The 15725-nt window shown below is 34.0% G+C and overlaps 1 non-coding gene across 1 annotated transcript; it reads left to right on the top strand.

Annotated features, from left to right (window-relative positions):
- The first annotated feature begins 14909 nt into the window (after positions 1 to 14909).
- On the top strand, positions 14910 to 15017 carry LOC129034346 (U6 spliceosomal RNA). Its single transcript, XR_008501846.1, has one exon. It is a non-coding gene; the product is annotated as a U6 spliceosomal RNA (small nuclear RNA).
- Positions 15018 to 15725: the final 708 nt, after the last annotated feature.

The raw sequence follows: 15725 nt of genomic DNA, 5'->3' as shown, positions 1-15725 counted from the left end.
TACTCTAGCCTTGGGATATTAATATGAAATTAGAATTTTTTTAACAATTTGTAAATATGAAATCCATGTATCATTATTTATTGGTTACCCAGAGCAGTATAAGGGTTATGACCGCTGTTATTTCATTGTTATGGAAAGCATTCCACGGAAGGCAGCCTGTGGGTCAATGGGAAGAGTACTAGCATGGGGGCCTAGAGTCCAGCAATCTGGTTAGAGCTTTGACGGTAACTGTGTGACTTTTGCTTTCTTGTAATCTTATCCACTTAATCTCTTTGAGCCTCTATTTTCTCAAGTGAAGAATGATGAATTGAACCAGATCCATGGTTGTCAATATTTTAAAAATCACAGTCATTTTTGTTCAAACAAAATCTTTCTCGGAACTTAACATAAGCAAAACAAGTAATGGCTGAGATTCTGCTGCTTAAACAGGGTGAGTGTTCTTCCACTTCTTCCAGCTCACTCCATCTTTACTCATCTGTCTTTCTCCTACCCCAACTTCCTGTGGTAGCCTCTTGAGGAGTTTGGGATCTCAAGGAACCCTCATGAACCAAATACTAGACTAGTTCACTGAATCACTAAAATTCTTCTTGTTCTAAAAGCCTGATTTTAGGAATTAGTGTTAATGTTAGGATAGATTATACCTTCGTAAAATAGAATACAGCCAATAATACTACATGGTTATTATCCATGCAGTTTTTTTCTAAATCATTTATTCTTACACACTACATTTTGAGTGTTGTTAGTGGAATAGTGAAGGAGTACTGAGTAGAGACAAGTGATAAAACTTAGTTCCCTTTTATTAATTCAACTCACTGCTCAGCAATGACTGAATATCTTCTTACTTTTACTATTGTAAGAATGGCTAAAACTCTCCAAGTCAGGTCACCAGTATGGGATGTTCCGTTGTAATAACAAGCAGAGTCTGGCATCCACACCAAGAAATAAGAGACACTAAAGCCAATGGAATAAATAAGTAAAACTGCAATACTGCCAAGGTCCAAGGTGACAATACAGCAAGTCAAAAAGATCAGTTAACTTTGTGAGACAAGAGGCTGAAACCCAACAGTAAATTATGAAGTCAACATTCAGGACAATAGAGACAAGAGTAAAACAAAATAAATCAGAAATAAAAGAATCAAAAGAAACTTTTGAGTTATTCCAAAGTCGTGATCTAGCATTTGTGTTATAGCAGGCTGGACATGCCTGAAAAGGACTGGTTTGAAGAACCAGGAATGGAAGAAACAGATTAAATTTTTTCTATGGCTAAAATGATTATCAAGGGATTCTAAGTGTCTTAAATTTCCCCTTTCCCTGTTACCACTGATCCTCAAGAATTAGTGCTCATTAAATATGCCAATTTAAAGCTCAACTAAAACGAAGCCATTACCAGTGGACTTACCAGTGGAAAAGGGGACCCTGTGGCTTCACTGTTCTTTCAGAGGTCTTAAAAGGCAAAAATGCACATGGTTCTCTGGAAATTCTGTCTCTGGGATTTGGAGAATGAAAGTAGCTCAGTACTGATTCTAAATTATGAAACCCCAAATCTGGGTACTCTGAAATTTTGTGGTGGATTCAAACCTAACTTTTCCCTCTTTTGTTAATAAAGACTCTACAAAATGCTCATAAGACTTCACCACTCCTCAAACATCCCTTAACATCGCAGAAATTTAACCAGCTCTGTTAAAAATGTATATTTTAAACTGGAATATGTATTTTGCCCCTCAAGTTATAATAATGTATTTGAAATTCAAAAGAAATAAAAGTGGATTGCACAAAATACAGCTCATTTCCCCAGAAGGTAAATGTTAAGGGATTTTTTTTTAAGCAGACCAAGTGGCTTCTTTCATTATATATATATATGCTCTGCAAGAGCCTTTAATATCTTCAAGCCTGAATTTTCCTGGTTGAAAAATAAAAAATCAAAATTAAAGTAGTAAAGTCTTTGCCTCAATAAGGTGTGGAGGTTTCTGGCTTAATTTGGTACCAGGCTAGCATGATAACTGCCTTTGCCTGATTCAGTCTAGGCACACACCCACACACAGTCTGTGATGGTATCCAGATGCAGACACCTACAGGCAACCACCAGAGGCATTCTTTCCAAGAATAAGGCAAATGTCAATGGAGAAAAAAAAAATAGTGCCTATTTTTCTTTTTTTTTTTTAAACTTCCTAAAAACAGAGCATTCCCTTATTCCTGAAAGAAGTTAGAAAAAACACCCATTTCTCTCTTCCTAGATAAAAATTCCAAGGTCTTTCCTAGTGGCTCTCCATCCTGGCTACATATTGGAAGCCCATGGGGCTGACTTGAGGTAGATAGAATAATCTAAAAATGCCTCCTCCTCCACAACATTGCCATGCTTGGTCATCTGATCAAACATTAATCTACATAATACTGTGAAAGGATTTTGTAGATACAATTAAGGATAGTTACTGTTACTAATCAACTAATTTAAAAGCAGGGAGATTATCCTGAATTATCCAGGTGTGCCAGTGTAATTACATGGGCCCTGAAAAGCAGAAGACTCAAAGATAATATGGCAGAAGAAAAGACAGGAGAAGTAAGGCAGAAATGGAGGTCAAAGAAACCTGAAGCACTGGAAGAACTCAATCCATCATTGCTGGCTTTGGAGACCAGGCGCCATGATCCAAGGAGGCCTCAGAAGTTGAATATGATTCTCAGCCACAGCCAGCAAAGAAACAGGGACCTCCCTTCTACAGTTGCATGAAAACGAATTCCACCAACAACCCGAATGAGCTTGGGAGCAGATTGTCTCTGACAGCCTCCAGAAAAGAACACAGCCCTGCCAACAACTTCATATGGATCTTGAGAATGAGCAGAGAAACCAGCTGAGTCCACTGGACTTTTGGACTTCTGACCGACAGAGATATAATATAATAAATTTGTATAGTTTTAAGCCATTAAGTGTGTGGTAATTTGTTACAGTAGCAATCCAACAGTAATATGTAGCGTAACTCAAAAAAAAAAAAAAAAAAAAAAAAAAAAAAAAAAAAAACTTAGTACAAGGCCAGGGATCAATGATTTTTCAAAAGCTTCCCAGGTCAGTCCTTATCAGATTAATGTACATAGGAATCACACTAATTTGATAAGAATCTGCATTTCTGACATCTTGTGAAAATGTGAAAAGATTCTGATCAGCAGATCTGAGATGAGGCCTGAGAGTTCAAAGAAACTACAGGTGAATGCTGATATTTCTTGTGGAAGGACCACACATAAGTAGAAAGAAGCTAGATGATTGTAAGTCAGCCAAGCTTCTCACTACTTTGTGAATATCACATTTGGAGGTGACCAAGGTATTCCCATCCTTCTACATCCATGTCAAGACTGCAAGTTGATGGAGTGGATCTGAAAGCTGAGTGATATAGAAAATGCAGACAGAATATACCTCAGTGGATGTGGCTTCAACAAGCAAACCATAGCAGGTAGGATTTTAAAAACTGACCTATAGCAGGGTGCAAATAAATTTTTCTTTATTTTTTTAAGTCTTTAATTGGTATATAACATCACAGAAAGAGACAGCAGAAGTAGTGAAAAATCTCACCACTGCAGAGCAAGATAACAATAGATGAACAGTTAAAATCTTTAGATAATCAGCTAAAGACCTGAGAAATGGATTCAGGTAGGAGGTGCTTATGAGAACCACAGGAAATCTGCCTAACCTATCTGAGCAAACTGACTGAAGATGATTGTTGCCTCACTTTCTGAAAAAGAGGCAGGGTGGGAGCTGAGGCTATGATAAATTACCAATGAAAGAAAGAAAGGAAGAATCATGAAAATTTAGTAAAAGAGCATAACTCTAAAGATAAGATACGGCAGGACCCTGGAGAAAATTCAAGAAAAATACTCTGTATGCTCCCCAGGATATGATAGACATGGCACCTATATTTAAAAAAAAGATATGGAAAATATTATGATATGTAAAACAATAAGGTAACTTTTGAGGGGAGCAGTGATTGGAAAGGAACATAAAGGGTGTTTCTGAAAGATGGTGATGTTCTGAGTGTTGATTTCAGAGCTGATTACACAAGTGTGGGCAGAACGTAAAAATTGATCAGAATGTATATTTTGATAAATACACTTTTCTGTACTTATATTTTAGTTCAATATCAAACTGCAAAGGGACAAAAGTGACTGAAGAGACAAAAACGAATCAGCAGACAAAAAATAATAGGAAGAGGTACACAGAGCACTCAACGTGGGAATGAACAATTGTAATGACATGAACTACAACAGCAAAAATAAAACCTGAAAATAAAATATTGACTAGTAAAATTAATATTCAGAACTCTAGTGGGCTTTATAAAGTAATTTTCAGAGCCCTCTAAGAATGCAGAAACAAATGAAAACCTTACGGTTTATACAAATTTTCACAGTAAAGCTGATATATAAAATAAAGACACAGCTAAGGATCATAGGTTCTCTCAGGGAGAAAGTTTGAAAAATTTAGGCATAAGTAGAAAGCACAGATCAAAGCTGAAAATACATTTGCTTTTGTCATTTTAAGCAAACTACCTCCACCTTACCCCAGGCAAAATTTATGAACAAATAGCTCAAACAAGTCATGTTCAAGAAAAAAATAAATATAATAATCAAATTTAAAATCATATAAGCATTTAAGAGAAAAAAAATGTAACCCCATGAGGACTGAAATGTTTGTATGTTTTTTTCCAACCATGCCCCCAGTGACAAGATTAGAGCTTGGCCCAAGGCTTACACTAGTCATTGAATAAATGCTTGTTGAGTAAGTTAAAAGTTATATTTTAAAAATTGTCTATTATTTTTAAAACACAAAAAGGAACAAAGCTTCCAATTTTTCCTTTGCACAATAAATATAGAAGAAAATAAAGTTATATATACTCATATTTGAAGGAGGGAATCTCTTTGCAAAGATTTTCATTTGCTATTAAGTTTTTTGTCATAGATGAAGTCAATAGAGACACACTTTCAGATGTAGAATGACTGAGGAAATAGATCACTTGACTCTTCTTGAAAAAAATTACTGAAGGTGTGTTCAACTCACTGAAAGGTGATCAACATAAGAATGCGAGACTATGTTTCTGTTCAAAAAGACTGTGATAAGCACTCAAGCATGTTAAACATAGAGCTACATCTAGTTACATTTTTAATATATGGTGTAAAGTAAATATCAAAGGATTTCTTAAAATAAAAGATAGGTAATATAAGAGTGATGTTCTATGATAATTATCTGAGTCCTAATTATAACACATAAACATATTATAAAGTGAAGCAAGGGGGCCATCAGGAGAGGAATGACAGAGAGGAAGAAGGAATTAAAGTAAAATAAATTTCTTATTTTAATTATGGAATATTTTTAAATGAATCATTTAATTCTTGAGTTTGATGATTTCAGAAATATAGGATATCTGTAATACCTAAAGGTGACTTGTTTCAGAATTATAAAACATGAAACTTGCAAGTCAAAATCACAGAAGAAAGTAAAACTATACAAAATATAATTCATGTATAAAAAGAAAGTAATAAGGAAAGAGTGTAAATTATATAGCATTTAGAAAAATGAGCAAATTAACCAAAATATCAGGTAGACAATAATAATTGTGAGTAGACTGAACCACCTGTATAAGAGATAGAACTTTTCCCACCGGAAAAAAAATCAAACTCAAACCAGCAAAATCAAAGTCTCTTACAAAATAATATGTAAAAATCAAAGTGAGAAAAAAGGAAGGCTGGACGCGATGGCTAACTCCTGTAATCCCAGCACTTTGGGAGGCCAGGGCAGGTTGATCACGAGGTCAGGAGTTCGAGACCAGCATGACCAACATGATGAAACCCCATGTCTACTAAAAATACAAAAAGTAGCTGAGAATGGTGGTGCATGGCTGTAATCCCAGCTACTTGGGAGGCTGAGGCAGGAGAATCGCTTGAACCCAGAAGGCGGAGATTGTAGTGAGCCAAGATTGCGCCACTGCACTCCAGCCTGGGGGACAGAGCGAGACTCCATCTCAAAAAAAAAAAAAAAAAAAGAGAGAGAGAGAAGAAAGAATAAAATATTTATCAACAAACTTAGAAAAAAAAAGGTATAGGGAGGAGATATTAACTGAGACAACATACAATTCAAGACCAAAAGATGATTAAATTTGAAAACAGATTTGATAGAGTAACTGTGAATATTTTAAAAGCAAATAAAATAACAACAAATTTTATAATTTAGAAACTCAAGAACATGTTGAAAAGAAACAACTGTATCAAACATTAAGTTGAAAACAAAATAAATTTTGGTTTACTTTGCACACTACAAATTGAACTCAATCACACACAAAACTTTTGGTTGCTTATGGCCTAGATCTTAAAGCAAACCATCTCTCCACTTCAGACTGATAATTTGCCTGGAAACGTGTTGCTATTACTGCTATAACGGGGTTTCACATTCTAGAACCTTCTTCAATGCATACTAATTTTAAAGCTGAATTTGCTACCCTCATTAATCATTGGATACTCATTGAGGGCCTGGCCTAAAACCCAGAGCTGCGGCACCTTCTTCAAACATGGTTCCCTTAGGGCTTTTCTTCCCTGTTGGCTTACGCAGAGAGTTCCATTATATCTCCAGCCTGTGTCTGCCTGTGTCGTGATCATGATATAAGAGGCTGGGGTTGTATATTTCTCCAAAGCAGACTTTGAAAGATGGGAAGAGCCAGTATAAGAGTAAGTCTAAAGAGGTGCAATTGCCTCAAAAAGAGAGTATACTTAACAAGTAGACACTAGAATTGCCAAAAGTAAGTTTACTTATAACAACAACAACAAAATCTACTTCACATTGAATAAAACACAACTCCTGCCCTCAAATAACTTCCAGGAGAAAAATAAAAACACTTAACCTCATCACTTAAGGTTTATAAAGTATTCTTTTTGTTTCTGTTTTTCTTTTTGTTCTTTTATTTATTTGGAAGTTGCCAGCACAGGAAACAGTGGAAGATCTCAGAGTGTCCGTTATCATTATTTAATATTTTATCACAGCATTATTCTCAGTGAAGTGAAAAATATTTTTAGGAAACAGAATGCCAGTGAATTAATTGAAAGTAAGAACTATACCTAAGACCACAGAGTTATATTTTAACTTCATTTCTTTAACTATTAATTTTAATTATTTCTCATCAGAATTTATACGTTATGTCTATGTGCAAATTGTAGTATTTTATTGACCATTTTTCATTTTCCTTTCATCACTCTATATACCTCATTTTCACACGGCTTATAATAATTTTATATTATGTGTTCCATAATATAAAATGGGATACATTTACTATTATTACAATATTTACATTGAAATATGGTAAGAGAAACAATATAGCATTCTGTGTATCTCTGTTTCTTTCAAGTTACAAATTTTGTTTCTGGGAACTATAAAGCATTCTTCATTTCATGATAGGTAAGTCAATAGCTATTCTTGTTCCCATCTTACAGATGAGGAAAACTGAGACTCATAATGGTCGAGCGACTTACTCTGATCTTATAGCTAAGTGCAGAGACAGGATTGAAATAAAGTCTTACAAATCTAAATTCACTGCCCTTTTAATTTCTTCATGCTGCCTCCTAAAGTATACCTCAGGTACATTGGTTGCCTCATTCATTCTTCTTTGGCTTGCATTGTGGGCAATCAACTTTTGGAGGGAATTCAGAGGGGTTGCTGCCAACGATTGCTATAGCGGCAATTGGTCATAGACTCTTAGCTTTGTGACAGCTCAAGTCAATGACAGGCACAGTACCATGAAATAATTTCTGCAATCTTTTAGAATAAGGAAACTTCCCCTGAACTTCGGGGACCACAGGGGATCCCACAAAGATTCATTCCAGGTTAGGATCAGTCTGCTGGCCTCTGGAGCAGCAGAACCAATAGTTATTACCTGCCTGTCTGCTTCAGTTGAGAGGACTAGCTCTGCTTGTTCTACTACCGTGACAGTAATATTAACTCCAGGTTCCATTTCTGTCTCAGCCCCCAGCTCTCAATCCAGCAGGAGTCTGGGCACATGAATACTGATTTTCAGTGCACATTGGATTCTGAGTAATTCTTAACTTTTTCAAATTAGGAATAATATTATAAACTTAAAATAATTATATGTATCGGTGGCTGAGCCACCCAGTGAGTCTGCAGTGTGTAAAAAGATAGAAATGGCAGATCTCTTGGAGATTTGATTCCCAATCAACATCAGTCAATCCTTTTAAGCAGTGACTAATTTATAAATATCACCAAAAGTGGAAACTGTTTAATTAGAAGTTCTAGATAGAAGAGAAAGATTTGAAAGACATAAGTCCCAGCCAGGTGTTTGAACCCAAATCAATGACTGCACTGTGTAAAGGCTCTAAGAAATAATGAACTGCCTTTAATCTTGCCTTTCAGGTTGTTGACCTGAATATATCTCAAGTAAAAAAGGCATTTTAATTTTTTAATTTTTCTCTTTTCAGAGTTCTTTAGAAGAATAAAGTGGTTCAGCTTTTATATAAAGGCTCAGGGAATTTTGAAAGAGAGAAAATATCAATAGACTCTTTGTTTTTATTCCTAAGCAAAATAAGTTGCCTTTAGATCAAGGACATGAAAGTAGCTCAGATTAGCTAATAAAATATACCACAAAGTATTTGTTTCCAAACTACTGTGTTAATTGTCAGAAAAAAAGAGACGTTGATTATTGAATATGATTTATTTCTCCCAATATCTGAAGCAAATATACTCACATTTGCTACAGGAATATAATCTGGTGAACAAAGATGGCCAGATGGGACTAATCCTGCTGTTACATTAAAGGGGGCTTGGGTAAAATGGGAAGAACAATTATTCAAGACTCACTGTGATAAACATATGGTATTAACAAAGTATGTGGAGTCAAAATAATGCTGTTAATATTCTTTTACATTTATACTTCAAGATGAGGCTTTGATCCAGGTGAGAGGGGCCCTTCTCAAGGCCCCACACATTAGGGAGCACTGCAACATACAACAGAAATGTACTAACCTGTAGTACTAAGGCTGAAGATCTGCTCCCGTAACACTGCTCGGCCCGAGAGTGCTTCTCTAGGGCTCTTCACCTTGGCCTCAAAACAAAAAGCAAATGGGCTTAAATTCCATGAATGTTTGCTGTGAGGCAGAGGTAGGGAACAGATCCTGCTAGGGAATACCAGGAAGAGTTAAGTGGTGGCAGCACTTAGGTAAAAGACAATAACAATTCATTCTTCCTCTTAGATAATGTGAATAAAATAGATTCTGGTAGAATATGAAATAGTTTCCAAGTAGTGCCAAGTGTCCATTTATCAGTTTCTCATGGTGTTCTAAATCACGTTTCTGGAGTTGCCATCAAATCATCATGGTATTTGCAACAGGTACATATAGTGTCTGAGAAATGTTGAAATATTTTACAATATTAAATAATTTATATTTTTATAAATTTGTGAATATGTATGTATATAAAAACAGGTTACTAATTCTTTATATTGGCAAATAGAATTGCAAATAGTTTTATAAAAATATTTTATAAGGTTAAATTTTGAAATTCAGGTGTTAATCATTTTGACATAAAATTCTAACCTATATTAAATACGAATTTTATTTTACTTTAATGGAAATTTGAAATATTTTTGAAAGAACAATTTTGATAACATGAAACTTCTTTTACATTTTCAACTTCTTGCATTTGCTTTAATTTGCATATTGAAGAATATATATTCACATTCTGCATACTTTGAATGAAACCATATTACTATTTTCTAATCTTTGAGATCAATGTGAATTAATACATCAAATCATAATTGGAATAGAAAATACCTTTGAGCTGAGAAAAAGAAAAAACTGAAAAGAAAATATTTAAAACCCCAAAGAAATTATCCGCTTAACTGTTTAAAAACTGAAAACAATAAATTTAAGAGGCTTCTGGTGAACATAAATTATATGACATTTTTAAAGCAAAATATTACAAAATCTTTTTTAATAAAAAATAAGGATCAAAATAATAACAGTGAGAAATAATATTGTTTTCATCAAATACAAAACTTGAATTGATCATGTAATTTCTTTACTAAATGAAGACTTTGATTGATGAGCAAAAGAGTGGAAATAAAAAAAAAATTATTCATATCAATTTCCCAACTCAGAAGCAACAAATACAACAATGGCCTGCCCATTAGGACAAACTACATTCATGAAATCAGAAAATTTTATTTTAAAAAAACTTGGGAGACTTACTATGTTTTTTAGAATATTATCCTAGAAAATAGCCATTGCATCATTCTGACAATATGAACATTTTCTAGAAAAACACAACATGATTCAAATCATTTATTTTGATTTTCTATTGGATGAACGTTGCAGAAAATTTTGTTTGACACTACAGTTTCTTCAAATGGAAAAAAAAACTATGAAAATGCCCTTTCTCATTCTTTTTTTGAATAAGAACAAGATACTCATTCTTCTGGCTGCATACTAATACCATGAGGGCATAGTATTCCATGGTGTATATGTGCCACATTCTCTTTATCCAGTCTATCATTGATGGGCATTTAGCTTGATTCCATGTCTTTGCTATTGTGAATAGTGCTGCAACAAACATATGCATACATGTGTTTTTATAATAGAATTATTCATATCCCTTTGGGTATGTAACCAGTAATGGGATTGCTGGGTCAAATGGTATTTCTGTACATGGATGGAGCTAGAGGTTATTATCCTTAGCAAACTAACACAGAAACAGAGAAGCAAATACTGCATATTCTCAATTGGAAGTGGGAGCTACATGATGAGAACATATATAGAGGGGAACAACACACACTGGGGCCTTTTGAAGGGTGAAGGGTGGGAGGACGGAGAGGATCAGGAAAAATAACTATTGGGTACTAGGCTTAATACCTGGGTGATGAAATAATCTGTACAACAAACCCCCATGACACAAGCTACCTATGTAACAAACCTGCACTTGTACCCCTGAACTTAAAATAAAAGTTTAAAATAGAATAAAATTGCCCTTTCTATTCTAATTCCACAGACAAAATATTTTACTATTATTCTTACCTGCTTCTCAACAAATCTTCTCAGGTAGGTTTGGAACAATGTAATATTTGTGACTGAAAACATTTAGGTTGTTGATAATACAAATACACACACACACACCACAAAAGCATGAAACATCATTTGCACATAAGTATTTGTGCAACTACTAGAATGGAAATATTTGAATAAATAGCAAACAATAGTTCTAAATAAAAACAAGTAAATGCTGATATAGAACACTGAAATGATGTTTTGAGGCATATTTTTGTGCCCCTTTTAACACAAAATGATATGAAATAGTGGAACATTTCTAGATTTTGTAAAAATTATTTCAAACAGTGATACTAGAATGGCCAAACACATACAGCAATGTAAGAAATATTGTAATAAATGTCACTACAATTGCCAATGCCTATTGATGGAATTGGCTCATTTATTTTCCTCCTCTAGGGCTCACTATGAATTGTGGAAGTTAAGATATATACTTTTAAGATGTATCATTCAATAACAAACAATGAGCCATTATTCACAGTTCAATTATATAATTGCTGTCTTTACAATAACTGTGAAATATATTTTATGGAGGTAGAAATCAGCATATAGAATTTTGCAGTATATTTATCACAGCTGGGAGGAAAACCCTGGAATATTTCAGTTCTTTATTTTAAAAGATATCAATTCACAAGACAGATATAAAAATAATCTTTAAGCATATGAATAGATGTTCAACCTCATCCAGGATATGAGAAAAGAGAAATGCAAATTAAAACAAAACTAAGATGCCAACTCTCACCCACCAGATCAGTAAAAATTAAAAAGAATAACAATACTCTTGCTAGGCTGTGGAAACACAAGCACCCTCATATATTGCTGGTGGGAAAGAAAATTGGTGCAAACCTTAGGGGATAAAATTTGGTAATATCCAAACAATTACATATATATTTACATTATGACCCAATGATCCCACTTTTAGGATTTTTTTCTGAAGTTGCACATCCAATACTATGAAGATACACACACACGCAAACACACACACACAAAATCATTCATTGTCATCGAAACACACTAGAAATAATGTAAATGCCCATTTATAAGAGAGTAGTTGAATAAACTACGGTAGATCTACACAATGCACATTATTTCCTTTAATAGAATAAGGAAGTTATTTGTTGAATAATGTGGAGCAATTTCTAGGATATTGTGAAGCACAGTGTTGCGTTAGGCAATTAATAATGTTTGCGGTAGGTTTAAGCTTCTTTAAAATATATAATTTGTTGTGATTACTTTTCTCACTCTTAGTAAATATTCTTTTTTAAAAAACTAATTTCATCTTCATAATTATGTTTTCTTTTTCTTAAAAAAAGAAGATTCCCTGATTGATATAAACTCTGGCTATACAAAACCTGCACTTTCTTCAGAACTGTGGACTATGGTATGTAAATATATTATGTACTGTCTTCTGTTTGATTTTTCTAATAGGTTTTCCACCAAAATTACTCTAACATATTTTTCTAAAGCAGCAGTTCTCAAACCTAGCTCAGCATCAGAATCAGCTATGGACCTTTACAAAAACAGAGATTCCTGGGCAATATGTAAGTCTGGGGTGTAGAAATCACTATCTTCCAAAAGCCCTGAAGCTGATTCTGAGCATCATCCAAGTTTGAAATCTCTGCTGAGGGTAGGTTTGCAAAATAGGGAGAGAATAAAATTATTATTACTCTGCATTTTTAAAGAAATTTGTGATTATTATCAATAATTTCTTACTTTCTTAAATGCTTCATGATTTGCCCAAGAGTGTCTCATTCTGAAATTGAAAGGACTTTAAGGAAAAGTAGACCATAGGGAAGAATTCTACTTGTCTCATGAAACACAGTCTAGTAGGATAACACCTGGACTTGGAGCCATTCCACAGAAATCAGTTCCTGACTCTGACGTAACCATGGCCTGCAACTCAGCAAGGTTGTTAATGTTGGTACTTGGTTTCTCTTCTGTATAATGTATATAGTTTGGCCTTTTTTCACATAATTGTGGGAACCAATAAAGATACACAATGTAAAATGTTCTTACGGACTGCTAAGTGTTATAGTTCTGAACATAACTCTCATCTATTTAAAGTCTAATTGTGTCTCCATTTACTATAATTTTTGAAGTCTTAATTCTATATTTAGGTGATATTATTTTATATGTATTAACTATCTATCTATCTATCTATTTATCTATCCATCTATTCATCCATCTATGCATCCATCTATGCCACTATTTTCTCTGTGAATTAACAGAAGACAAATAACTTCAGTTATTTGGGAATATTATGCACTTAAAAAAAAAAGTTAAAGTTCTGGAATACATGTGCAGGACATGCAGGTTTGTTACATAGATAACATGTGCCATGGTGGTTTGCTGCACCTATCAACCCATCATCTAGGTATTAAGCACCGCATGCATCAACTATTTATACTGAAGTTCTCCTTTCCCTGGCCCCTCTGACAGGCCTCAGTGTATGTTGTTCTCCTCTCTGTGTCCATGTGTTTTCATTGTTTAGCTCCTACTTATAATTAAGAACATAGGGAGTTTTCTGTTCCTGTGTTAGTTTGCTAAGGATAATGGCTTCCAGTTCTATACATGTCCCTGCAAAGGACATGATCTCATTCCTTTTCATGGCTGCATAATATTCCATGGTGTGTATGTACCACACTTTCTTTATCCAGTCTATCATTGATGGGCATTTGGGTCGATCTCATGTCTTTGCTATTATGAATAGTGCTTCAGTGAACTTATGTGTGCATGTATCTTTATAATGGAATGATTTATATATATACCCAGTAATGGGATTGCTGGGTCAAATGGTACAGCATGATGCAAATCACAAAGGATTTGAAGTGGAGTCATACGCAAAAATCTAAGACACTTTGGAAATCACTCTCCTGAGGAAGAACAGGAATTCCATAATTCTTTAAAAGACATATGAAAATTATCTTCCATATGATCTAATATAAACATTTACATATGTTAAACATATATCTTTCATAAAATCTGGCAGAATCAAATACAGTTCACAAACAGTTATCATATAATTGCCTTATTTTCTGATACATATTGTGTGCTATCATCTCAGAAAACATACTAAGCAAAATTATATTTATCTTCGATAAATACATCTTGTATATTTTCAAAAGAGTGATAGAAGTCACCACAATAATTTTAAAACTACATATGGTTGAGAAAAATGCCAAAGGGGGAGGAAATTAATTTTGATTGGGGTAGTATGTTTCCTGAGTTGGAACAGAATCTCGAATTGCTGGTGGCATTCACACTTCTCCATTACTGCTGTTAGCAATTCTTTATCTACTTCTGGAGTCGATAAAAGCTTAGTGTATCAAAGGGATGCCAAATTTATATGTAACTCCTAAAACAATGTTATGAAAATGATTCATTAATAAGCAATACTCAGACTTCTATGATGAAGCATGGAGTCCACATCCATCTATAGAAGCCTGTTCTCAATCTTAAATTTTAAGAATCTTAAAAGTAAAATCATGACTATAGTACCTCTACACATTTTGAGCTGAGAACACTATGTTAATTTACTTATCATCCAACTAGATTCTATATTCTAGGTCTCTGGACAGGTGGCCTTTATACTTTTTAAACTGAGAACAGCTAGTGTGTCCTGATTTAGTTCACATAACCCCTCTCTCCCACAATAACACAGAAATAAAATACTTAAAATAATATATTTCCTTATTATTACAATTTTTACCTATTTTATTTTCTTCCATTCTATGTTTTTTAAAAAAATTGGTCACCAAATTAGATTGATTTAATGTCCCACCAATGTGCATCTGAAAAAATTGCCTTATCAGTGATTTCAAAAATAATTTGGGGTCCTTGGCTTTGGCAGTATGTGTACTCAAATTGGAATGATATAAAGAAAATTAGCATGGCACCTGTGCAAAAATGATATGCCAATTTGTGAAGTATTTCATATTTTAAAAATGACTTGGGGAAGAGTAATCATCAGATAAATCGATAAAGCACATGTGATCCATACATACAATGAAATATCACTCAGCATTAAAAAGAAAGGAAATTCTGACACACGCTACAACATGGATGAACCTTGAATTCATGGCATTCAGTGAAATAAGCCAGTCACAAAAAGACAAATAATGTATGCTTTCACTTATATGAGGAACCTAGAATAGCTAAATTCATAGAAATGGAAAATAGAATAGTGGTTGTCAGCGGCTGGGGAGAGAGGTAAATGGAGAGTTATTGTTCAATGTAGAGTTTCCGTTTTGCAAGGTAAGTGTTCTGGAAATGGATGGCAGTGGTTGCACAGCAATGAGAATTTACTTAACACCATTGACTGCACACTTAAAAATGGTTAAGATGGCAAATTTTATGCTATGTATATTTTACCATGATTACAGAGAATTTTTTAAATCACTTAGGCAAATACAAATTTTAGTGATGTACTTCAGATTTACTGAATCAGGAATGGGGACCTTAAATCTGGGATTATTTAAGAGCCTTCCAGGTAAATATGATTCAAAGTGGCTTAAGAACCACTGCTTTAAAATACAACTATGACTTTTCCTCCCAACACCTAAATTCTTTTGCTACTTTGAAAGGAACAAAACTGTGAGACAAGAACTCACAGAAGCCTAACCTTATCCTTAATCAGCATTTAAAAGAAA

This window comes from Pongo pygmaeus, chromosome 2 (assembly GCF_028885625.2).
Source record: "Pongo pygmaeus isolate AG05252 chromosome 2, NHGRI_mPonPyg2-v2.0_pri, whole genome shotgun sequence".
NCBI lineage: Eukaryota > Metazoa > Chordata > Mammalia > Primates > Hominidae > Pongo > Pongo pygmaeus.
This window is presented reverse-complemented; position numbering and strand designations above follow the sequence as displayed.